The sequence below is a fragment of the Chiloscyllium plagiosum genome, unplaced genomic scaffold (assembly GCF_037043375.1).
Source record: "Chiloscyllium plagiosum isolate Xiang-an unplaced genomic scaffold, Cpla_swu_hap1 HiC_scaffold_37, whole genome shotgun sequence".
Taxonomy (NCBI): domain Eukaryota; kingdom Metazoa; phylum Chordata; class Chondrichthyes; order Orectolobiformes; family Hemiscylliidae; genus Chiloscyllium; species Chiloscyllium plagiosum.
In genome coordinates, this window is record NW_028270175.1 from 69,534,215 (window position 1) to 69,558,736 (window position 24,522).

Consider the following 24,522-nt stretch of genomic DNA (forward strand, 5'->3'; position numbering starts at 1 on the left):
GTTCGAGTTAAGACCATAAGATGTCGGAGCAGAATGAGGCCATTTGGCCCATTGAGGATGCTCTGCCCTTCAATCAGATCAAGGCTGACCTGATACTCTCCAACTCTACATTCCTGCCTTTTCCACAAAACCCTTGATTCCCTGATCCAATAAACATCTGACTATCTCTGCTGTAAATATTCTTAATGACCAAGCCTCGACAGCCCCCTGCAGTCAGGAATGCCCCCTGCAGTCAGGAATTCCCACAGATTCCCAACCCTCTGAGTGAAGAAATTCCTCCTCATCTCCATCTTAAATGGGTGAGCACTTGCTGGGATTTTCTGCCGTCTGGTTACACATTCTCACACAATTGAAACGAAAGGAAGTCACAAAGATAATTATTGCAGATGATATGAAAATTGGTGGAGATGGGGGGAATGAGCATGGAGATCCAAGGTTGCAGGAGGTTACTGATCAGTTGGAAAGATGTACAGAGAAATGGCAAATCAAGTGTAATCTGTACAAGTGTGAGGTCAAGTCAAATTCAAGAAGAAAGTGAGGGTACTGAGGGACATTGATGTCCAGAAGGATCTTGGTGCACTGAGTGGTAAGGTCCGAGGGAGTGTTACTGAACAAAGAGACCTTGGAGACCAGGTTCATAGTTCCTTGAAAGTATAATCCCTGGTAAATAGGATAGTGAAGAAGGTGTTTATTCTACTTGCGTTTACTGATCAGAGCACTGAGTAGAGGAGTTAGGAGGTCATGTTGTGGCTGTACAGGACATTGGATAAGCCATTTTTGGAATATTGCATGCAGTTCTTGTCTCCTCCCTATCGGAATGATGTTGTATAAATTGCAAGGTTTCAGAAAAGATTTACAAGGATGTTGCCAGGATTGGAAGATTTGAGCTAAAGGGAGAGGTTGAATGGGCTCGGGCTACTTGAGGCTGAGGGGTGACCATATAGAGATTTATACAATCATGAGAGGTATGGATAGGTTTAACAGACAAGGTCTTTTCCCTGAGGTAGTGGAGTCCAGAACCGGACGGGCTAGGTTCAGGGTGAGAGGGGAAATATATAAAAGGAATCTAAGGGGCAACTTTTTCAGGCAGAGGGTGATGCGTGAATGCAATGAACTGCTAGAGGAAGTGGTGGAGGCTGGTACAATTACTGCATCTAAAAAGCATCTGGATGGGTATACGAACAGGAAGGGGTGAGGGGGATTTGGGCCAAGTGCTGGCAAGTGAGACAAAATTATGTTAGCGTATGTGGGCAGCGTAAACGAGATGGACTGAAGAGTCTGTTTCCGTGCTGTACATCTCTATGACAAAATGTTTTGCACTGTACATTTCCAGCCACACACTTCACTGTTTCCCCTGTTTACCTTGGTCAATTCTCGTCTCAAACACATGTCAACGGCTTTGGTTGTGATTGTAGAGTGTGCTTTATGGTCACTTTAAAAATCCATCATCTCACAGAATTCCACTATACTGCAATTTCCCAGAGGATATCTCAGTGTGACATTACTCCTTCACTCAGCTTCTTCACCCAACGGTCGATCTGAGATAGTCACGTCCCTGGCCATTTACACAATGTGTTATTCAAAGAAACACTGACACAAACACTTGAAGAGGAGTTCAGAGAATATCATTTTTGACAAAGATTGAAGTCTCCCAAAATGATCACATTGCCTTTGCATTACACAGGAATTCATTGGAAAGTGTAACAGTGTTGAGCAATGAAATACTGTCAGGCAGCCTAAAAACTGTTCTCCTGCTTGTGTTTTTGACACGTATTACCCAGAATCTGCATTCAGGCTGATTCAGCTGCATAATCAGATGCCAAATGCTTTCTCTGTAATGCCTTTGTTACCCATTACTGTCAGGGTTACCCATCCTGCACTCACTGAGACCCCTCAAGGATGGGTACAATTGAATATTTATGTTCTGCCTTCGTTTCTCCCCTAACCACATCTTCCTGGTGATTAAATCTTATTTATCTCTGTGTCACAAGTCTATTACCTTATTGCAAATACTTTGCCCATTTCAAAGAAAGAACATTGTATTTGACTTTTTCCCAGAATTTCCTGTCACAGCCTAATTCCCTGATGTACAGTTTTAGTTAAACTCTGTCCCATCCAGTTCCCTTCTGCTTGTCTTCAGCCACATTCCCATGCTGTTCCAATGTGTTCCCTTTTCTCTTTGGATTTGGAAAGCTCCTTTCACCTGAACCCTGTCCCTGCATCTTCTCTGTCAATTAAAGCACTGTCCATAAAACCACCGACATAATTTGCCAGGACACTGGTCCCAACGATGTTGTTTTTAATTCACTCCATGGGATGTTGCTGTTTCAGGCTGGCCAACATTTCATGCCCACCCTCGAGCTGCCATTGAGCCGAGTGCCTTGTGAGACGATTAGAGAAGGCAGTTTAGAGTCAACTCCATTGCTGTGGGTCTGAAGTCATATGTAGGTCAGACCAGCTGCCTATCGCAGATTTCGTTCCTGAAAGGATATTGAACATTCAGATGGGTATCCCTACCACTGGCATTATATTCTGGATGAACAGTCTAGTGAGAGTAACACTCTCTCTCTCAGTCTCTCTCCATGTGGTATCTGTCACTGTGAGAGTCTAATTGCTGCAAGTGACTGCAGCTTTTGTAGTTACTCCAGATCCTGAGGCAACAGAACTCTCCACTCCAGAGAGACGCAGCAGCACAGGCCAGGGATGGAGACTGGGATATTCCAGATCTCTGTGGTACTCAGTGCCACTCTCTCTGTGCAACTCTCACTGCATCAGTCTAATTTCCCATTCTGTCTATTTCTCTGTCTCCTGCAGGTACTCAGGATGTTCCTGACTCAATAAACCTCCCAATTGCTGGGTGTTTCATTCATCATCTCATTGAATGCAATTGGTCAGCCAGAGGGCAGGGAGATCTGGTTTCTTCAATAAATCCTGCAGCGAGGTAAGATCACTCACAGTGAACAGAGCAGAGCGAATTTAAGGGATCGAAGTTTAGTCCGGAAGACATGACACAGATAGAGTGTTGAAGGGTGAATACAGAGCATGATGGGCCCAGACTCAATCCACACTCTCTTGTTCACTTTCATCACTGCTGTACTGAGCCTTCCTATATCAATATAGGAAGTTGACAGTTATCAATCCAGGCCTGTGCTGTCTTAGTGAGGATCAGGACAACAGAGGGGAAAGCAGGCCTCCCTTAAGAAGGTGGTATTGAAACCTGGGGTCTTTCTGTTCTATATTTCCCCTGTCACACTGTCTCTTGTCGTGTGATAGAGTCATACAGCAAGGAGACATACCTTTTGGGCCAACGCATCTGTGCCAGTGTCTTGAATGCTTGTAATTCCCAGAAAAGTTCCAATTTCTGTAACCTCCACTCCTCCCATAATTTATTTGAAACCTACTCCAATGCTGACGACACTCCCTATGTATAATTTGCTCCAAACTCGGTAACGTGCCCAATCTCAGTAACCTCATCCTGCACTTAATACAATAATCTCTATTTCTGTAGTTTTCCACAATAACTACAGTCCACCCTGTCTCTTTAAATCCTCCAGCCTGGACCACAATACCCACCTGTGTACTTTCCCCAAACCCCAAGAGAACATGATCTCACTGTAACCTTCTGCAGGCCAGATCACATTCCTGCCTCCTGGCCTATAGCACCACATGACCTCTGTAACCATCTCCCATCCTGACCGGACTCCTTATCTGTGTAAACACCTCCAGACCCTTTTCCAGCTGCAACAACACTTCGCATCTCTGTGTGCTCCTTCCTGCCCACAAATACTCTCTCTTTGTGTAGCTCTGCAGTTTGGGGTGGTTCAGTGGTGAGCACTGCTGCCTCACAGCGCCAGAGACGCAGGTTCAATTCCAGCCTCGTGTGACTGTCTGTATGGAGTTGGCACATTGTCTCCGTGTCTTCATGCGTTTCCTCCCACAGTCCAAAGATGTGCAGGTCAGATAAATTGGCCATTCTAAACTGACCGAGCGTTAGGTGCATCATTCAGAGGGAAGTGAGTCTGGGTGGATTACTCTTTGGAGAGTTGGTGTGGACGTGTTGGGCCAAAGTGCCATTTCCATATTGTGGGGAATCTAATAAAATCTAAACTCTCCATCTGCATTCCATATTAATGACCCTAAAAATATCCCTCTAACAATTAAACAGCTCCAAACATCCCAAACTCTGTAAATTACGACAGCTCCAACATCCCTCCTTATCGGTGTAACCTCTTCCTGAAAACCTCTCAACATGTGGAGGAGACCCCACAATCCACCCTATCTGTGTAATCCAGCAGGTCCCGATCTGTCGAACCCAATCCAATGCCTGTGACTCTCCCAATCCAGTTCCTGCAAGACTCACTATCTGTGTAACAGTCTCCCGTCACTATCACTCACCCTGTCAATGTAAGCTCCTCTAGTATCTCCATCCATCTAATCATCTCCATAACCTTCTCCAGCTCTTGTACCCTATCTAGTAAATGTCACCTTCATCTATAACCCTCCCTACGGTAGGAACCGTTCCACAGATTCATCAACGTCTGGCTAATTAAATTTCCCCAGATCTCCATTCTAAAGGGTTGTTCCTTCACTCTGAAGCCGTGCTCTTGAGCCCTGATCTCTCCAGCAGTGAAAAGATCTCCCCACCCCCGTCCACTCCATCTAGGCCCCTCAGTATTCTGTAAGTTTGAGTGAGATCCTGCCACCGCAGCCTCTGAAAATTCATCAAGTACAGACTCAGAGACTTCACCTGCTTCTCATATGACAAACATTTCATTGTGGGCTCTTTCTTGTAAAACTAGTTCTTGTACCCCTTCACATCCTTTGTCCAGACTGTTAATGTGTAACATGAACAGCGTGGTCCCAACACTGACCTCTGCGGAGTTCCCCTCGTCACCAGTTCCCATCGTGAAAACGACCCCTTTATACCTACTCTGTCTTCTGCTAATCAGCCAATCCTCTCCCCATGCCAAGCATGTTGTTCTGAAACTGAAATTTCATTTCACAAACCCTGCTGGGTTTGTTTTCCTGTCTGGCTGTGAATAAGCAGAGTAGATAAAAGAGAGGAATGGTTTGTCGGGGTTGACAGAAACCTTTCAACAAGGTCCCACTGACGATGTGGACAAGCAAAATTGGTAAATGTGGGATTGGAGGGAGTGTACTGGCATGGATTGGGAATTCTTGAACAGAAAACTAAGTGGGAATAAATGGATTAGTGCTTGACCCCCAACTATGCACAAAGGGATTCGATGCATTTGATGGATGGACAAAATCTACTGCTTCCATATTTGTTGCTGACACAGAACGAGATGGGAATGTGGGTTGTGTGGAGGAAGCAAAGGGGCGATGAACAGTCCATGAGTTTCCCTTGTACAAATTCATTGATGGGATGTGGCCATCACTTGCTTGGCCACATTACCTTTCCATTTGTAATTCCCTGGAGAAGGTGCCTTCCTCACCCACTGCAATCCTTTAGGTGTAGGGACAGACACAGTGCTAGGAGGATGGAGCGTGGTTTGTAGGGCACCTTGGAAATGCTGATGTTACCGTGCACCTGGAGCTCCTGTCCTTCCAGGGAATAGTTGCTCCGGGTTTGTCAAGTGGTGACGAAATGGCCTTCCTCAGTGACCTCAGTGCTGCTTGTAGATACTTTATTTATTTATTTATTCATTCGTGGTCATGAGCATTGCTGTATGTATTGTTGATTTGGAGTTGTCCCTGAGAAGGTGGTGGTGAGCTGCCTTCCTGAACCACTGCACCAGTCGTTGGAACTGTTGTTATCTGTGTACCCTCCAGCAGGCGCTACAACACTCCTACCATCTGTAACTGCATCCAGACAATGCAGCTCTTCCTGTATATGTGACATCCTCCTCTGCCGACAACTCTTATTGTTCATCAGAATGTCTCACCACCTCCATTCCCATCTGTGCTAGTGACCTCTCAAATTTCTTTATTCTTGTTTAAACTTCTGATCACCGAAAACCACTTCCGTTCTGAATTTGTAACCCCTCAGTATCTGTAACTCTCCATATAACTGTATTCAATGAACGCAAAGGTTCCCTTCCTTAAATCTCTGTGAATTAGAGCGGCTGGTTGTGCTGCATTGGTACTTTTCATCCTCCTCATCCATCTTATCTCTTCCAACCCCTGCAATCCCACTATTTAGAATGCTCCCATTCTCTGTACCGCCTTATGTTCTGAGGATCTTTGAATACCACGAGTGCTTGAAACATCTGTAACTCCCCCAGTCTTCTAACTCTGTAACATCCAACATTCTCCAGTGCCACACAATACTCCCTGGCTGTCAATTTGAATTTGTTGAAGTCTTCACATCTCAGTAAGGAGCTCACAAAAAGCCCTTTAGACTCTACAAGGCTCCATCACCAACAAGCCGCCATCTCTCTACATCTTTTGATCCCCTCAGTGCCTACAACCCTCCCTGTATCTTCCAGTAACCTGCTTTAGACACTGCAGGTCTGCCTACCTCTCCAGATAACCTGTTCCATCCCCAACAGCTCCCTCAATCACGTTAACACCTTCTGATCTGTCTAATCCTTCTCTTTTCTACTATCTTCCAGGCACAGCGGCGATCCTGTGAGAGACCAGTGTGCAATGGGATGTTATACATCTCAGCTGAGGCTTGAGGCCTACCATTACCTGGAAGTCACAAAGAGAGAGACCCTGAGAGAGCAGCACAGAGCGGGAGAATATTAATCAGCAGCGAGGATCGAGGCCGACTGGGACTTGGAGTTGGAGAAACAGCAGAGCAGGAGGCTTGAAATCAGCATCGAGTCACAGAAGGAGTGACCATGTGAGGGAGTAACTTGAAGCAGGAACATAAGGTTCACTCACGCCTGGGAGTTACAGAAGCACCAAAGTGAGAGGATATAAATCAGCACTGAGGAACGAGGCCTAGTCATACCTGGATATCACAGAGACAGTGACCCTGTGAAGGAGCAGAGTGCAATGGGAGCTGGAGGATTACACGTCCCTGGGAGTCACAGAGATAACTTTCTGCTGCTGGGACCTGCCTGCAAGAGCCATCACAGAAAATGCAGTAAGTTCATTGGCTGATAAATTCGCTGTTATAAACGACTGTCAGTTAATTGCTATAAGTTAGCATTTTTTTTCAACTTCTGAAATAACGGTTGAACACAGAAATAAGAGGGAGAAGTAAAATTGTGAGCCAATATAATAAATTACCTTCAGTAAGCCACAGTTGAGTAAGGGATTTAAGCATATTGTTATTTCCTGGATGTTAACTTCATTCTAAGTAATTAATTAAGTAACTCGAGACAAGATGCATTTTAGGACATGTTTGTCAGATGAAAAATGTGTTCTGTTAATTGGGAAGTCATAGCCCCTACTCGTGTCTTAGATGCACACTGGGTCATGGAGCTCAGACAGTGGCTAGAGACACTATGGGACATCTGTGATGCTGAGATTAAGTGGAAAACACACACACCGAGCAGATCACCCTGCAGACATGACGGCCTGGAAGAAGGAAGGGTCTGGGGTCTACGCAATCGGAGAGAAACAGTCAGGGAATATAAGCATAACCTGGTGTTTCCCTCTCAATTCAATTTCCCAGTTTGGAAGCTGATGAAGGTGCTGGCTGCTCAAGGGAGGGCAGTCAGAGCCATGTCTGTTCCCCCACAAGCAGCCTGATTGTACAGGAGGGGAGGGAGAAGGAAGGAGGGGCAATAGTCACAGGAGAGACAGGGAAGTGAAGAAGGTGTCAGCGTGTCTGTCATTCCAGGATAGTGGGGTTAGGAATGTCACTGTGTCAGCAGGACATTCATCTGAGGGACAGTGAGCAGTAAAAGATCATGCCCATGTTGGTAGGAATGACCTGGGTAGGAAGGGTGAAGTGGTCTGGGAATCAGAATTTAGGGAGCTCGGTGGATGGTTAGCAAGCCGGTCCACAAATGTAGCAGTCCCTGGAATACTCCCAGTGCCGTGTCCAAGTGAGAACAGGACTTAGAGTTTTAGGTAGATGACAGTGTGTCTGGAACGATGGTGCAGCAGGAAGGGCTTCAGATTCCTGGGACATTGGAACTGGTTCTGGGGAAGACAGCAACTGTACAAGCCGGGTGGGCTAACGTGACAGAGCTGGGACTGAATTTCTTACGGGGTTTTTTTTGGGAGGGATTGAAAATAACTCGGTGTGTGCTTAGGATCCAAAAAGAAATAGTAAAGGTAGAAATAGTAATAGTAGAGTACCAGGATTCTCAAAATAATGGGAGATACAGTTGGTACTAATTTACAACAACATGATTAACAGTGGAAGACGGAGTGAGAAAGAAAGCCTTAATCTGAGGTCCTCTGCATGGACCTGAATACTGGGAGTGTGCGGAGTTACAGACGCAGATTGGTGTGTGGAAATCTGATGTACTGATCACTGAGAGCTGGCTCAGTGAATGGCAGGACGGGATGTTAAATATTGCTGGGTATAAAATATCCAAAATGATAGAAGGGAAGGGAAAGGATGAAGGTAGAAGTATTGGTTTAGATTAGCATTAGTTAAGGAGTCCAAGAGAAAGAGGATCCGTCCAAGGACAGAATGAATTTGGCTGGAGCTACAGAACAAAAAGTGTATAATTACACTGTGAGGTACAGTCTGTCGGCCAGCAACCATTGGAAAGGATGGAGAGAATAAATATGCAGAGTCATTTGAAAGCGATGACCATATTACAGATTAGTTATAATGAGAAACTTAATTTATTCAGATATTGACTGGGTTACTGGTGGTGCAGCGTCCTGAGGGGCGACTGTTCCTGGATTACATGGAGGCGAGCTCACTGCAGGAGTATGTGTCCAGCCCAAGAGAGCATGTATTGTTGGACCTGGTCCTTGGGGAAGACGTGGGGTAAGTGGATCCATTGTCAGTAAGGGAACGTTTTGGGGGTCAGCGATCATTTTATTGTAATGTTCAGGATGATGATAGATAATGCTATGCAATAATTGAGAGTGAGAAACATTAGTTGACTGAGAGCAGCCTTCAATGGAGCAAGAATGAAGCTGGGAACTTTTCAACGAGGCCAGTGAAAGGTTAGCTTTAAATAGTGTGAACCAAATCAGATGGAGCTGGGATTATGGAGATGGGGCTGCAGTGTGACCATGACTGGGAACTGGATAATTAAAGGTTTTCCCCATTTCGACGGGAAGGATTAATATACCAACACGGTGAAGTAGCATTGTGTGTAAAGGATGGGATCAGTATTATTGTGATGCGAATCATTTACATACTGCTCCTCTCTGCCCTCATCCCTCATGCCTGTGTCCTATGAGATATTGATCCCATCAGATATTGGTAACCTTTTGAAAACTTCAGAAAACAGCAGTATAGAGGGGATGACTCTGTCCACTGTCTGCACTGGTCAAGATGTAATGTTTTGTAAAGCCCTAGTTCTGTCTCCCCGGACACTATTGGTCTTCGGGTGCAGATCCCGGCACCTTTTTAAAATGGTTTGAGTGTTTCTGCCTATACTCGGCTTCCATGTGTGCCTCCCAGATCCCGACCATACTCTGGGTGAAATAATAACTTTCCTCACCACTTCTCTAATACTTCAACCAATTATATTAAATATTCGCCACCGGTAACTGAGCTCTCCAACAGGAACAAGGTGTTCGCTCCCTCTCTACCCAGGCTCCTGACAATATATGCACTCCAATCAAATCTCCTCTCAGCATCCTCCGTTCCAATCTTTCCTCATAACTGCACTTCCACTGTCACAGGGTGAAGAATCTCCTCTCTCCCCTCTCCAGTCGAATTCCAGCTTTCCATGTGATGGGTGACCAGAACTGCACACGTCCCCAAGCTGTGACTGAGCTCATTATTTATACAGTTCCAGCATAAGCTTCCTGCTCTGACTTTCTGCACTTTGGCTGATAGAGGAAATGGTGCCATTTGCTACATGAACGAGATTATTGGTGTTTCCAGCTACCTTCATTTATCTGCCCACACTGACTATGCTCTCATTTATTGTCCATTCCTCTCTATTGTGGATGTCCCCAAATGCCGTGCCTTGCACTTCTGAGTTGTTTGCTCCATTCACCCGGATCCTATAGTTTCTGTTTTTAAACAGCCTGCCATGGGATCTCTCATCAAATCCAAGTCAGTCACATGCAGTTACAAGTTACTGCCTCAAACCGACACAGTCAGATCAATTACACATGATCTTCCTTGAACAACTCCAGATCGATTGTCCTGGAGTCCTTGGGACTTCCTTAGTGACCGTTTATCCACTGTCTCAGAATTCCAGCCTCGACCTATTCAGTCAGTCCCTTGCTCCACATTAAACAAAGCTGCAGGGTTAGCCATTCTCCAGGTCTCTGGCATCATCCCTGCATCCAGGGAGGATTGAAAAATGTAGGTAACTATAACGCAGGGGATTTTCCCCGGCTCCTTTTAAAAGTCTGGCACATTGTGTTACCCCTTTTTAAGGATTTGAATCTCCTTTATAACTCACCGCTCCAAGTTTAGGTAAAAAAGATGACTGCAGATGCTGGAAACAAGATTCTGGATTAGTGATGCTGGAAAAGCACAGCAGTTCAGGTAGCATTCGAGGAACAGTAAAATCAACGTTTTGGGCAAACCCCTTCATCAGGAATACAGGCAGAATGCCTGAAGGGTGGAGAGATAAATGAGAAGAGGGCGGGGTGGGGAGAAAGTAACATTGAGTACAATAGGTGAATGGGGGTAGGGATGAAGGTGATAGGTCGGGGAGGAGGATGGAGTGGTTAGGTGGAAAAGAAATACTCATTTCCCCTTCCCCCACCTCACCCTATTTCCAAACTTCCGGCTCAGCACTTGTCCTACATGCCTATCCTCTTTTCCAACTATCCACTCCTCCTCCCTGACCTGTCACCGTCATCCCCTCCCCCACTCACCTATTGTACTCTATGCTACTTTCTCCACACCCCACCCTCCTGTCATTTATCTATCCAACCTTCAGGCACTGTGCCTGTATTCCTGATGAAAGGCTTTTGCCCGAAACGTCGATTTTACTGCTCCTCGGATGCTGCCTGAACTGCTGTGCTTTTCCAGCACCACTAATCTAGAATCCGTTCCAAGTTTGTTGCTCCCAATATTTCACACTGCATCCCTATTTTGATTCAGACAGACAGAGGCCGAAACCAACTTATGATGTGGTCAAGTCTCATTTTAGTCAGGTTTTAAGGAGGGGGTTTCTCTCCACAAAGTGAAGTGCATTTTCTCATGATACCATCCCCAATCTGCCTCATTAACTACCCTCCCTGCCCACGTGGTTGCCTTCTCATCTGATACTAACGGAATGATTTTTCCCCTTCATCATAACAGCTGCCCACTGCCTGGATATCCCAGAATGCAGGTGCCTGTTCCAGGTGCCATTTGTAAAATGACATTACACTCTTAGATTGTCAATCTGAAACTGCCCTGGACATGGCAGAGAGGTAAAACTGGGGCTTCACTTTGCGGACAAGCCCCTGAGGTTCTGTTGAATGACATGGTGTAGGAGAGGGACATTATCTTCCTCCAGGACTGGCAGGGAAAGCTATGACACCAGACTATGCCAGCTTGGTATGAGGCTGACCCCGGGTCAGTGAGGTGCCAGCCTTCTGGGTGAATGCCCAGCAGAGTAGGAAGTAGGTCAGTTACCTTCCCCACTCCACCAGGGGAAGTGCCACCATCTGCATTTTGTGACCTTGCCCTCACTCTATCTCTGTTACTGCACCCACCTCCCACCAAGGCTCATGTTCTCCCACTGTCACTGAATGCAGCACCTTCTGTCAGTCTTTCCAATCTCATCACTGCCCCTCTACCCAACTCTGCCTGGTGTCTGTGCTGCTTAATCACTCATTCAGGACACCTCATCAGCTTGCCCCCAGCTGTACCAGCACTGACAGCTGCACCAACCTTTTCCATCTTCCTTAAGACCTCATGCTAATTTTTACATTCCAGAAGGAACCATCCCACAATAGGAGAGAAAGAGCCAAGAGAGATAGGCGTTTCCCAACATTCAGCTCCTCACCCCCTCACAGGGGAGGGATCCTGACCTTAACAACCACGATAAGCTGACTGACCGTGTCCAAGCTCCCAGATTGGGACTTGAGGCTCCCGTTGACTGACTGTACTGGGCACCGTGACTGACTGTGGACAATGATATCAAGCATCCTGTGTTTGTGTCTGTGCTAAATACCAAGACAATACAGCAGGCGTATGAGTCTGGTAGCTCTGGCTGAGGGGAAACACTGCTAAAGGCAGGGTAAGGCAAGGCAATAAGACAAGCCAATAATTCTGTAAGTATTCAAGTCTGCTCAAAGTGAGTGTACAAACACGGAGTGAGCACACCAGCGGGGCAGTCCATGAGCTGAGTGTATGTCCCTGAGAACAGTGTCCTTGCGGCAGCATTGAGTGTGTACAAACACGGAGTGAGCAGCCCAGCAGGACAGGCCATGATCTGGGTGTGTGCCCCTGAGCACAGTGTCCTTGCACTAGTATTGAGTATGTACAAGCACACAGTGAGCAGCCCAGAGGGACATTCCATGAGTTGTGTGTGTATCCCTGAGCAGTGTCCATACAATTAGAGTTGTCAGTGCACCCCGAGCAGCAGCATTGAAGTACAGAAGTGTACTGTCAGTGGGTCGGAGATGTGCTGGGAATACATGGTGAGGCTGGCATGTGACAGATGCCAGCATTGGTGGGTGTGGAGTACATGTAGTTTTTGTTCGTGCATTGTCACCCGAGAGGTTGGTGTCCAAGAGAGAAGGCCGCAGGAGCAAGGTGCAAGATGGAGTCACCAGTTACCAACTCTGGCATTCATGTCAAATTCTCCATATTGAGCTTCCCCACAGTGGGAGGGAGGATATGAAGGTGAAAATTGATGAGGAGAGATCTACAATAATGTGGCTGTTGATCATCAGTCATCATTCAGTTAGCACCTCGTCACTGCTGCACTCAAATCTTGACTTAAAGAACAGTCCAGCACAGGAACAGGCCATCCCGCCCAGCAAGCCCACACTGACACATGATACCCTTCGAAAGTTCAAATGAAAGTTTTTGCTTCTACACATTCTATCTCATTATCTTCGGTGCTTTCTCTTCTCTGTGCCAAGATAACTCTTAATTCTTGCTATATTAGCTCCTTCCCCTCTATCAGTGCATCCCAATCACTTGCACATTCTGTCTGAAAAAGCAAAAAAAAACTTACCAATCATATCTCTTGAACTTTCTCCATTTTAACTAAAATATATGGTTCCCCCTAGTAATTGATATTTCTCCTCTGGGAAAAAGCCTCTAACTGTCCTTCTATATCTCTGACAGTTTTGTAAATATCTATCAGGTAGCCCCATAGTCAATGATGCCCAGGTGCAAACAAACCACGTGTGTTCAATTTCTCCTTCTGGCTAATACCCTCCAAACCAGACAACACTCTGGTAAACCTTTTCCATATCCTCTCCAACACTTCCACATCGTGTGGCAAACAGTACTCGACAGAATATTCCAATGTGCCCAAACTAAGTTTCTCGACAGCTGCAATATGGCCTGCTAATTTTCATACTGCATGCTCCGATGCCTGTATGCAAGTTTGCCGTCAGTCTTCTTGATCACCCTATCCACCCGTGTTGCCACATTCAGGGAACTGTGGAGCTATACACCTAGATCTGTTTGGATGTTGATGCGCCCAGTAGTTTTTCCATCCACTTCTCTCCTGCATTAGACATTCTAAAACGCACCACGTCACAGTTGTCCAAATAAAGTTACACCTGTGTTTTCTCTGTCCAAGTCTGCAGCTGACCTATATCTTGCTGTATTCTCTGGCAATCATCCTCACAATCTGCAACTCCACCATCTATTTACAGATCTCCAGTCACACAAACACTGTTCCACCACTACTCTGTCTTCTATGACCAAGCAGTTCTCTATGCACCTTACTAACTGACCGCTGATCCAATTTCACTTCACCTTCTGTATGAGCCTGCCATAAGGAACTTTATCAAAGGCCATGCTAAGGTCCAAACGGCTAGCATCCATGCCCTCATCAATCAATTTTCTCACTTCCTCAAAGTAATCAATCAAGTTTGTGAGACAGAATCTTCCCCACGCAACTGTGTTGCCTGTTGCGAGTAAGTGCATACTAGAGTACTGTTGGAGCTGCACTCATTCAGATAATTGATTATTCCATCATATTCCCGACTTGAACCTTGGAGAGTAGATTAGATTCCCTACAGTGTGGAAACAGGACCAGCGGCCCAACCAGTCCACACCAACCTTCCAAAGAGTAACCCACCCAGACCCATTTCCCTCTGAATAAAGCACCTAACACTATGGGCAATTTAGCATGGCCAATTCACCTGACCTACACATCTTTTGCCTTTGGGAGGAAACCCACAAAGACACGGGGGGGGGGGGGGGAACGTGCAAACTCCACACATTCACCCCAGGGCCGTGATGCTGTGAGGCAGCAGAGCTAACGACTGAACCACCATGCCGCTCTTGATGGTTACCATAGAGAAGGAGGCATGTTGGACCGTGATGGTTACTGTAGAGTGGGAGGTATGTCGAGCTGTGATGGTTACTGTACAGTGGGAGGTATGTTGGAACGTGATGGTTACTGTACAGTGGGAGGTATGTCGGGCCATGATGGTTACTGTACAGTGGGGGGTATGTCGGGCCGTGATGGTTACTGTACAGTGGGAGGTATGTCGGGCCATGATGGTTACTGTACAGTGGGGGGTATGTCAGGCCTTGATGGTTACTGTACAATGGGAGGTATGTTGGGCTGTGATGGTTATTGTACAGTGGGAGGTATGTTGGGCCGTGACGGTTACTGTACAGTGGGAGGTGTGTTGTGCCGTGATGGTTACTGTACAGTGGGAGGTGTGTTGTGCCGTGATGGTTACTGTACAGTGGGAGGTATGTCGGGCCGTGATGGTTACTGTACAGTGGGAGGTATGTTGGGCCGTGATGGTTACTGTACAGTGAGAGGTATGTTGGGCCGTGATGGTTACTGTACAGTGGGAGGTATGTCGGGCCGTGATGGTTACTGTACAGTGGGAGGTATGTTGGGCCGTGATGGTTACTGTACAGTGAGAGGTATGTTGGACCGTGATGGTTACTGTACAGTGGGAGGTGTGTCGGGCCGTGACGGTTACTGTACAGTGGGAGGTATGTCAGGCCGTGATGGTTACTGTACAGTGGGAGGTATGTCGGGGTGTGATGGGTACTGTACAGTGGGAGGTGTGTCATAACGTGATGGTTACTGTACAGTGGGAGGTGTGTCGGGCCGTGATGGTTACTGTACAGTGGGAGGTATGTTGGGTCGTGCTGGTTACTGTACAGTGGGAGGTATGTCAGGCCGTGATGGTTACTGTACAGTGGGAGGTATGTCGGGCCGTGATGGTTACTGTACAATGGGAGGTATGTCGGGGTGTGATGGTTACTGTACAGTGGGAGGTATCTCAGGCTGTGATGGTTACTGTACAGTGGGAGGTATGTCAGGCCGTGATGGTTACTGTACAGTGGGAGGTATGTCGGGCCGTGATGGTTACTGTGCAGTGGGAGGTATGTCGGGCCGTAATGGTTACTGTACAGTGGGAGGTGTGTCCGGCCGTGATGGTTACTGAACAGTGGGAGGTATGTCGGGGTGTGATGGTTACTGTACAGTGGGAGGTATGTCAGGCTGTGATGGTTACTGTACAGTGGGAGGTATGTCGGGCCGTGATGGTTACTGTACAGTGGGAGGTATCTCAGGCTGTGATGGTTACTGTACAGTGGGAGGTATGTCAGGCCGTGATGGTTACTGTACAGTGGGAGGTATGTCAGGCCGTGATGGTTACTGTACAGTGGGAGGTATGTCAGGCCGTGATGGTTACTGTACAGTGGGAGGTAGGTTGGGCCGTGATGGTTACTGTACAGTGGGAAGTATGTCGGGCCGTGATGGTTACTGTACAGTGGGAGGTATGTCAGGCCGTGATGGTTACTGTACAGTGGGAGGTATGTCAGGCCGTGATGGTTACTGTACAGTGGGAGGTATGTCGGGCCGTGATAGTTACTGTACAGTGGGAGGTATGTCGGGCCGTGATGGTTACTGTACAGTGGGAAGTATGTCGGGCCGTGATGGTTACTGTACAGTGGGAGGTATGTCGGGCCGTGATGGTTACTGTACAGTGGGAGGTATGTCAGGCCCTGATGGTTACTGTACAGTGGGAGGTAGGTTGGACCGCGATGGTTACTGTACAGTGGGGGTTATGTTGGGCTGTGTGGTTGCAGACTGTATGAGTTGTGCAGAATATGATTCTGCTCCTGCCGATGGCCCTCTACACTTCATGGATGCGTCATTATTAGTTTCTCAATCTATTTAAATACTGTGCCATTCACTGCCCAAGGGGCTACATATCATGGTGAGGTGGGTCTGCAAAATGTAAAGATAGCCCTTGCTCCCCATAAGGACTGTGCAGTGACCTATTCTTACCGATGTATGAAATGGAGTGGTGTACCTGCAGCAGGCAGATCGGTGATGATGTGGTCAGTTATAGGTTTCCCTTTTATTGATTCCCCCATAACCAGCCACAGAGCAGTCTAGCAGCCATAGGATCCAGCATCAATACCGACCACTGTACTGACTATATACCAAGGAGCTGCCCCCTCAGCCTGGCTGTGTGCTTCAAGTGGCGCAGACCCCACCAGAGAGGGTGGTGATGTTGCCTGGGATATAGTCCTGTTCACAGAATCCTGCTTTACAGACAATATCTGACTGTTGCTTGATTAGTCCTTGGGAAATATACAACAGGTCACTTTTCCTTTTTGTATAATGAAGAGTTAACATCCCTTACATATTTAAAAGAATCCAAACATCATTATTTTTCAGTTGAAAAGAATTGAAGTGAACAATAATTGAAATACCAGAGCGCACACCTAACTATTACACAATTCAGTGACTGTAGTAAACAGCTCATTGATGTTCAGATGAATGAACACACCATCTCGCAGGAAGCAAAGCTGTTGAAAAAGACTTTCAGAAAAAACCTGAATTCAGACACAGTGTTACTGGGCCTCACCATAACCTCCAAAACACTGGCCATCTCCAAAATCTGTCCAGAGAGCTTCCAAACTGGAGCTGGGCAGTTACTCACACAATCCCTCACAATAGACTGGTTAGAGACATACCTGAACAGCAGGGAGATGTGAGTGGGGAAACTGGTCAATGGACTAGCACATGGTGCTGGTCTAGACCCAGTTCAACATTTGTAACAATGACCTATGCACAACCATGTCTTGCAAGTATATCTCTTCTGATATGGCCCCTAAACTCTGTAATTCTGCACCTTGTACCCGATCCTGAATGAAGGTGTTATAAAGGTGATGGGCTCCTGCAGCACATGGCATCATACATTGAATCCCTCATAAAAGATATCCAGTGTTATAATATCCAATATCCAAACAGAATTGTGCAGCTCCATTGATGGCCAGAATGATCCAAGCCCAACAACCTTGTGTGTGACTTGAGCTGGAAATTTCTGTGTAAATGTTTACAGCGTTGTTTTAACCGTTAACAGCAAAGTCTCTTTACTGAAGGTATGACAGCCTTTCATAATACCAACTTTTAGATTGTCCAATAATCCCAAAATCCTCCCATTTATTCCGTTCACTTTTATAACAACGATATGATGAAAACAGTGCCCAACTCACGGTAAGGAGCATTGAAACGTTGAGTCTCATTACCACACCCAAGACCAAATTATTATTAAATGCACGGACTTTGAAAATATGCAATTATTTCCCTTTGTACTACTATTGTGAACTAATAGTTGACCCTCCTGTTCCTCAGATGCTGCCTGAATGGCTGTGCTTTTCCAGAACCACACTTTTCGACTCTGATCTGCAACATCTGCAGTCCTCACTTTCTCCCTGCTAATATCCATTCATAATCATTTTCGTGGCAACAATATCACTGTGTATTTAAACATGTTACAGTCATATATGGATATATTTTCAATTGCTTCTGCCTATCTTAGAGCTTAGTAATGTGGGATGTGAATGTCAGTGTATGTGTGATGCTCGGTATGTAGGCCATGGGTCTGAAAGACTGACAGATTATTTCAAACAACATATCCCTTCAGCTGTTCAGAACAAGCAAGATACTGCCTAGACACAACCAGCCTGAGCTCACAAAGTCCAATAGTCAGGGTCCAGCATTTGGAATGTTTGGACAATATTTTTCATTTTAATTTCTTCATGGAATATGATTGGGACGGTATTTCTTGCCTGTTTCGTGTTGCCCTTGAGAAGATGGTGTTGAGCTTTCACATTGACCCGTTGCAGTTCATGTGATGTAGATGTGCATTAGCGAGGGTCTTTGAAACAGTGGCACTGAAGGAACAGCAATATACTTCCTAAATCAGGATGGTGGACAGCTGGGATCGGAACGTGAACATGGTGGGGGTCCCATGTATCTGTTTCCTTTGTCCTTGTTGATGGTCGGGCTTCAAAGGTACATTGTAAGGAGCCTTGGTAAATTTCTGCAGAGCACCGTGTAGATGGCAGGTATTGCTGCTCCTGAGTGTCAGTGGATGAGGGGTGAAGCTGCACTAACACAGGCAAACAGTGGGTATTTCATCACACACACATTCAGTGTGTGTCTTCTGGATGGGTGACAGGCTTTTGGAAATCATGAGGTAAGTTATTTCTGCAGGATTCCTAGCCCCTGGCATATTATTGTAGCTGATTAAGTTATATGCATCAAAGTGTAACACTGGACAAGCACAACAGGTCAGGCAGCACCTGAGGTACAGGAAACGTGACGTTTTAGCATTAGCCCTTCACAGGAATGGGTAATGAAATTATATGGTCAGTCCAGTTCTGGTTAACGGTAATCCCCGGGATATTGCTAGGTGGGAGTTCAGTGATGGTGGTGGCATTGAACGTGAGAGAATATGGTTCAATTTTCTATTGTTAGAGGTAATCGTTGTCTGGCACATGTGTAATGGAAATGGTACTTGTCAATATTAAGCACAAACCCGCATATTTCCAGGTCCTTGTTGCATTTGGATAAGGATTGCTTCAGTACCTGAGTAAATCACAAGTAGTGTTGAACATTGTCCAATCATTAGCAAGCATCTCCACTTGTGATTTTAGAGCTTAGGGATGGTCATTTATGATTAGGCTTAGGGCAGAGAGCAGTCTGAGAGCTCACAGATGCTGCCCCTCTCTCTGAGCGAGGAAGCTGGCTTCGAGTTCGACCTGCTCCAGAGGTTTCTGACAACATATCTGAACGGATTAATGTTACAATATTTATCCCAAGAAGCTGCGTGGGGACTTGGTTAGCTCAATCGGTTGGACGGTTAGTTATTAATGCCAACAATATGGGTTCAATTCCTGCACTGACTCGGGTGACTAACGGACTGTCCTACTCAATCTCTCCCTTACTTGAGGCATGATGACTGTCCAGTTAAATTGCCACCAGTCGTCTCTGTCTAACAAGAGAGCATCCCTATTATTCTGTAGGAGTATGGTGGCTTACTCTTCCATTTCTCATCTACAGGCTTACCCAGAAACCCCTCCCCTGGAGAACTGGAGCTGAGATGGCTGCTCCCACCGACCCCAGCCACCTTCCTTTGTACCAGGTATCACTTCAGCCAGTGCAGACGATTCCTATTTGCTCCAGTTTTGCCGTCAATCCTGGATACGACACTTGATCAAATGCGGTTATGATGATGTTAAGTGCAGTCCTTGTCGCCTCATCTCTAGAATTCAGCAGTGTGTTTTCTTGTTGTACATCGTTAAGCCAAGGCTTCAATGAGCACAAGGTATGAGAGCCCAAACTGAGCTTCATGAGCAGGTTGGTGCTGAGGAAGTGCTGCTTGATCCCACTGTGAGTGACACCTTCCATCACTTTATTAATGATAGGGATTAGAGCAATGGGGCAGTCATTGATTGTCTGATGTTTTGTCTGTGTGAGTACAGGATCCGCGCGGATAGTTTTCCACATTGTCAGGTAGGTCCCAGTGCAATATCCCTGCTGGAACAATTTGAATGGAATGTTATCAGAGACCATATCCTTTGCATTATCCCATCCCTCCAGCCGTTTCGATTTAGCACACACAGTGAATCAAATTAGCTGATGACTCCCATCTGGAGAAGACTAAAATAGATCATCCCATCGACACTTCGGTCTCAACATTGTTGTGAATGTTTCATCCTTAGCTTTTCCATTGTTGTGCTGGGCCGTTCCATAGTTGAGGAAGGTGATATTTGTGTATCCTACTCTTCCAGTGAGTTGTTTAATTGACCACGCAATTCACACTGATTGCATGTGACAGGATTGCAGAAGTTAGGTCTGATTTGTTAGTTAGATCTGTCTGTTACTGGCTTTTTATGCCATTTGGTGAATAATTGGTCCTGTTTGGTAGGTGTATCTAGTGCTGCTCTTGACCGGCCATCCTGTGTTCTTCATTGAACAAGGGTTTATCCCCTGGCCTGATGGTCAGGGTATTGTGGAGTACAGGCCAGGCAGTTACAGTGAACATTGTGCAGGAGTACAATTCTGCTGCTGTTGGTAATGTCCCGAATCACCACACACACGCCAGTGCTGAGTTCTAGACCTCTTTGAAGTTTGTTCCGTTGAACATGTTGATAGTATCTCTCACATGTGTGCTCATGTGTATACACACTCTCACACACACTCACACTCTCACTCTCACACTCACTGTCACTGTCATTCTCACTCTCACACTCACTCTCACAATCACAAACACAATCACACTCACTCACTCTCACTCTCACATTCTCTCACTCTCTCACTCTGACTCTTTCACTCTGACTCTCACTGTCTCACTCACTCTCTCTCTCACTCACTCACTCTCTCTCTGTTAGTCACTCACTCACTTACTCACTTACTTACTCACTCAATCACTCTCTCACACTCTCACACTCTCACACTCTCACACTCTCACACTCTCAAAATTCACAATGTAAAATCGGGACTTTGTCTATAGAAACACTGTGTGTGGTAGTCACCTTTCCCAATACGGTCATCGATCAATGTGCCTGCAGCCGGTAGGTTGGTGAAGATAAGGTCAAGACTGTTTCTCCCTCTCACTCGTTCCCTTCCCACTCAGTGCAGTCCCTGTCTTGCAGCTATGTCCGTTTGGACCCGACCATCTCGATGAGCAATGCTGCTGCTGAGCCCCACTGGGTGTTGGTTTTGAAATGGCCCACCCAGTATACCTTCTCCAGCTTTGTCACTCTCTCAGGGCTTCCATCAGAGGGACACTGATCCATCAGCTGAGGGAAGGGAGTCAGCAGGTTTCCGTGTCAGTGTTGGATCTGACACAATGAGGTTTCGTTATGACACATTGTTGCTTGAGGAGTCTGTAGGACACCTCTCCCACATTTGGCCCTAGCCCCCAGATGTTAGGAAGGAAGGATTTCCAGGGTCTGCAGGTCTTTTAATTTTTTGTCACGATCAATCGAAGGGCCTCTTCTGTGCTGTATGACACCCACTCTATGACTCTTGTGATTTGACAGTCCAAGGTCTCACTCCTTCAGTTCCTCCAAGTGCCTTGTCTATTCCATAGATTTCTACGATATTTTCTCCATAAAGACATTGCATAATTCCGTTTTTAAACTATCTCCGTGTATTTCTGTTTCTTTCCCTGTCATCTGCTTCAGCTGCAACATTCATTTGTAACTCAGTAACCCTCCGTATCACAACAATCTTTATCTCTTACTCGAGTCCCATCTATCGCTGTAAATTCAGCCAGCCCCTACACCTGTCCCTATCTCTCTAATCTTCAGCTGCTTCATCATTCCCCATATTCTGTAAATGAATTTAAAAATATCTCGCTAACCTATTCTAGCATGCACAGGTCACATTATCTCTGTAACATCTCCAGCCTTGTTTTCCTATCTCTGTAAAATCGCTAGCCTTGCTTTTCTCTCGATCTGTAACATCTCCAGCCTTGCTTTCCTTTCTCCCTGTCACATCTCCAGCCTTGCTTTTCTCTCTCTGAAACATCTCTAGCCTTGCTTTCCTTTCTCCCTGTCACATCTCCAGCCTTGCTTTCCTCTCTCTGTAACATCTCCAGCCTTGCTTTTCTATCTTTGTGACATCTCCAGCTGTGCACTCCTTTCTCTGTAACATCTCCAGCCTTGCTCTCCTATCTCTGTAACATCTCCAGCCTTGCTCTCCTATCTCTGTAACATCTCCAGCCTTGCTCTTCTCTCTCTCCAACATCTCCAGCCTTGCTTTCCTATCTCTGTAACATCTCTAGCCTTGCTTTTCTCTCTCTTTAATATCTCCAGCCTTGCTTTCCTATCTCTGTGTAACACCTCCAGCCTTGCTTTTCTATCTCTGTAACATCTTCAGCCTTGCTTTTCTCTCTCTTTAATATCTCCAGCCTTGCTTTCCTATCTCTGTGAAACATCTCTAGCCTTGCTTTTCTCTCTCTCTGTAACATCTTCAGCCTTGTTTTCCCACCTCTGTAATATATTCAGCCTTGTTTTCCTCTCTCTGTGTCATCTCCGGCCATGCTTTTCTGTCTCACTGTAACATCTCCAGCCTTGCTTTCCTATCTCTGTAACATCTCCAGCCTTGCTTTCCTCTCTCTCTCCAGCATCTCCAGCCTTGCTTTCCTATCTCTGTAACATCTCTAGCCTTGCTTTTCTCTCTCTTTAATATCTCCAGCCTTGCTTTCCTATCTCTGTGTAACACCTCCAGCCTTGCTTTTCTATCTCTGTAACATCTCCAGCCTTGCTTTTCTCTCTCTTTAATATCTCCAGCCTTGCTTTCCTATCTCTGTGAAACATCTCCAGCCTTGCTCTTCTCTCTCTCTGTAACATCTCCTGCCTTGCTTTTCTATCTCTGTAACATCTCCATATTTGCTTTTCTCTCTCTGAAACATCTTCAGCCTTGCTTTCCTCTCTGTCTGTGACATCTCCAGCTGTGCTCTCCTATCTCTGTAACATCTCCAGCCTTGCTTTCCACTCTCTGTGTAATATCTCCTGCCTTGCTTTTCTATCTCTGTAACATCTCCATATTTGCTTTTCACTCTCTGAAACATCTCCAGCCTTGCTTTTCTGTCTCTGTGACATCTCCAGCTGTGCTCTCCTCTCTCTGTAACATCTCCAGCCTTGCTGTCCCCTCTCTGTAACATCTCCAGCATTGCTTTCCTTTCTCTCTGTAACATCTCCAGCCTTGCTTTCCTCTCTATGTGTAACATCTCCAGCCTTGCGCTTCTCTCTCTCTAACATCTCCAGCCTTGCTTTCCTATCTCTGTAACATCTCTAGCCTTGCTTTTCTCTCTCTGTAACATCTCCAGCCTTGCCTTCGCATCTCTCTAACATCTCCAGCCTTGCTTTTCTCTCTCTTTAATATCTCCAGCCTTGCTTTCCTATCTCTGTAACATCTCCAGCCTTGCTTTTCTCTCTCTTTAATATCTCCAGCCTTGCTTTCCTATCTCTGTGAAACATCTCCAGCCTTGCTTTTCTCTCTGTCTGTAACATCTTCAGCCTTGTTTTCCCATCTCTGTAATATCTTCAGCCTTGCTTTTCTGTCTCTCTGTAACATCTCCAGCCTTGCTTTGCTGTCTCTCTGTAACATCTCCAGCCTTGCTTTTCTATCTCTGTAACATCTCCATATTTGCTTTTCTCTCTTTGAAACATCCCCAGCCTTGCTTTCCTCTCTGTCTGTGACATCTCCAGCTGTGCTCTCCTGTCTCTGTCACATCTCCAGCCTTGCTTTCCTGTCTATCTGTGACATCTCCAGCTGTGCTCTCCTGTCTCTGTCACATCTCCAGCCTTGCTTTCCTCTCTCTCTCTCTAACATCTCCAGCCTTGCTTTTCTTTCTCTCTCTGACATCTCCAGCCTTGCTTTTCTTTCTCTCTCTGACAGCTCCAGCCTTGCTTTTCTGTCTCTCTGTAACATCTCCAGCCTTCCTTTCCTGTCTCTGTAACATCTTCAGCCTTGCTCTCCTATCTCTGTAACATCTCCAGCCTTGCTTTCCTCTCTATCTGTAACATCTCCAGCCTTGCTTTCCTTTCTCTCTGTAATATCTCCTGCCTTGCTTTTCTCTCTCTCTGTAACATCTCCAGGCTTGCTTTTCTCTCTCTCTGACATCTCCAGCCTTGCTTTCCTCTCTATCTATAACATCTCCAGCCTTGCTTTCCTCTCTATCTGTAACATCTACAGCCTTGCTTTCCTCACTATCTGTAATAACTCCAGCCTTGCTTTGCTCTCTCTCTATAACATCTCCAGCCTTGCTTTCCTCCCTCTCTGTAAAGTCTCCAGCCTTGCTTTCCTCTCTGTAACATCTCCTGCCTTGCTTTCCTGTCTCTGTAACATCTCCAGCCTTGCTTTCCTCTCTCTGTAACATCTCCTGCCTTGCTTTCCTGTCTCTGTAACATCTCCAGCCTTGCTTTTCTATCTCTTTAATATCTCCAGCCCTGCTTTCCTATCTCTGTGAAACTTGAGTTTATAATTAGATTAAGGTGCGTCAACTGAACAGAAAATATTGTTGTATGGAGCATTGTAGGATGTATTT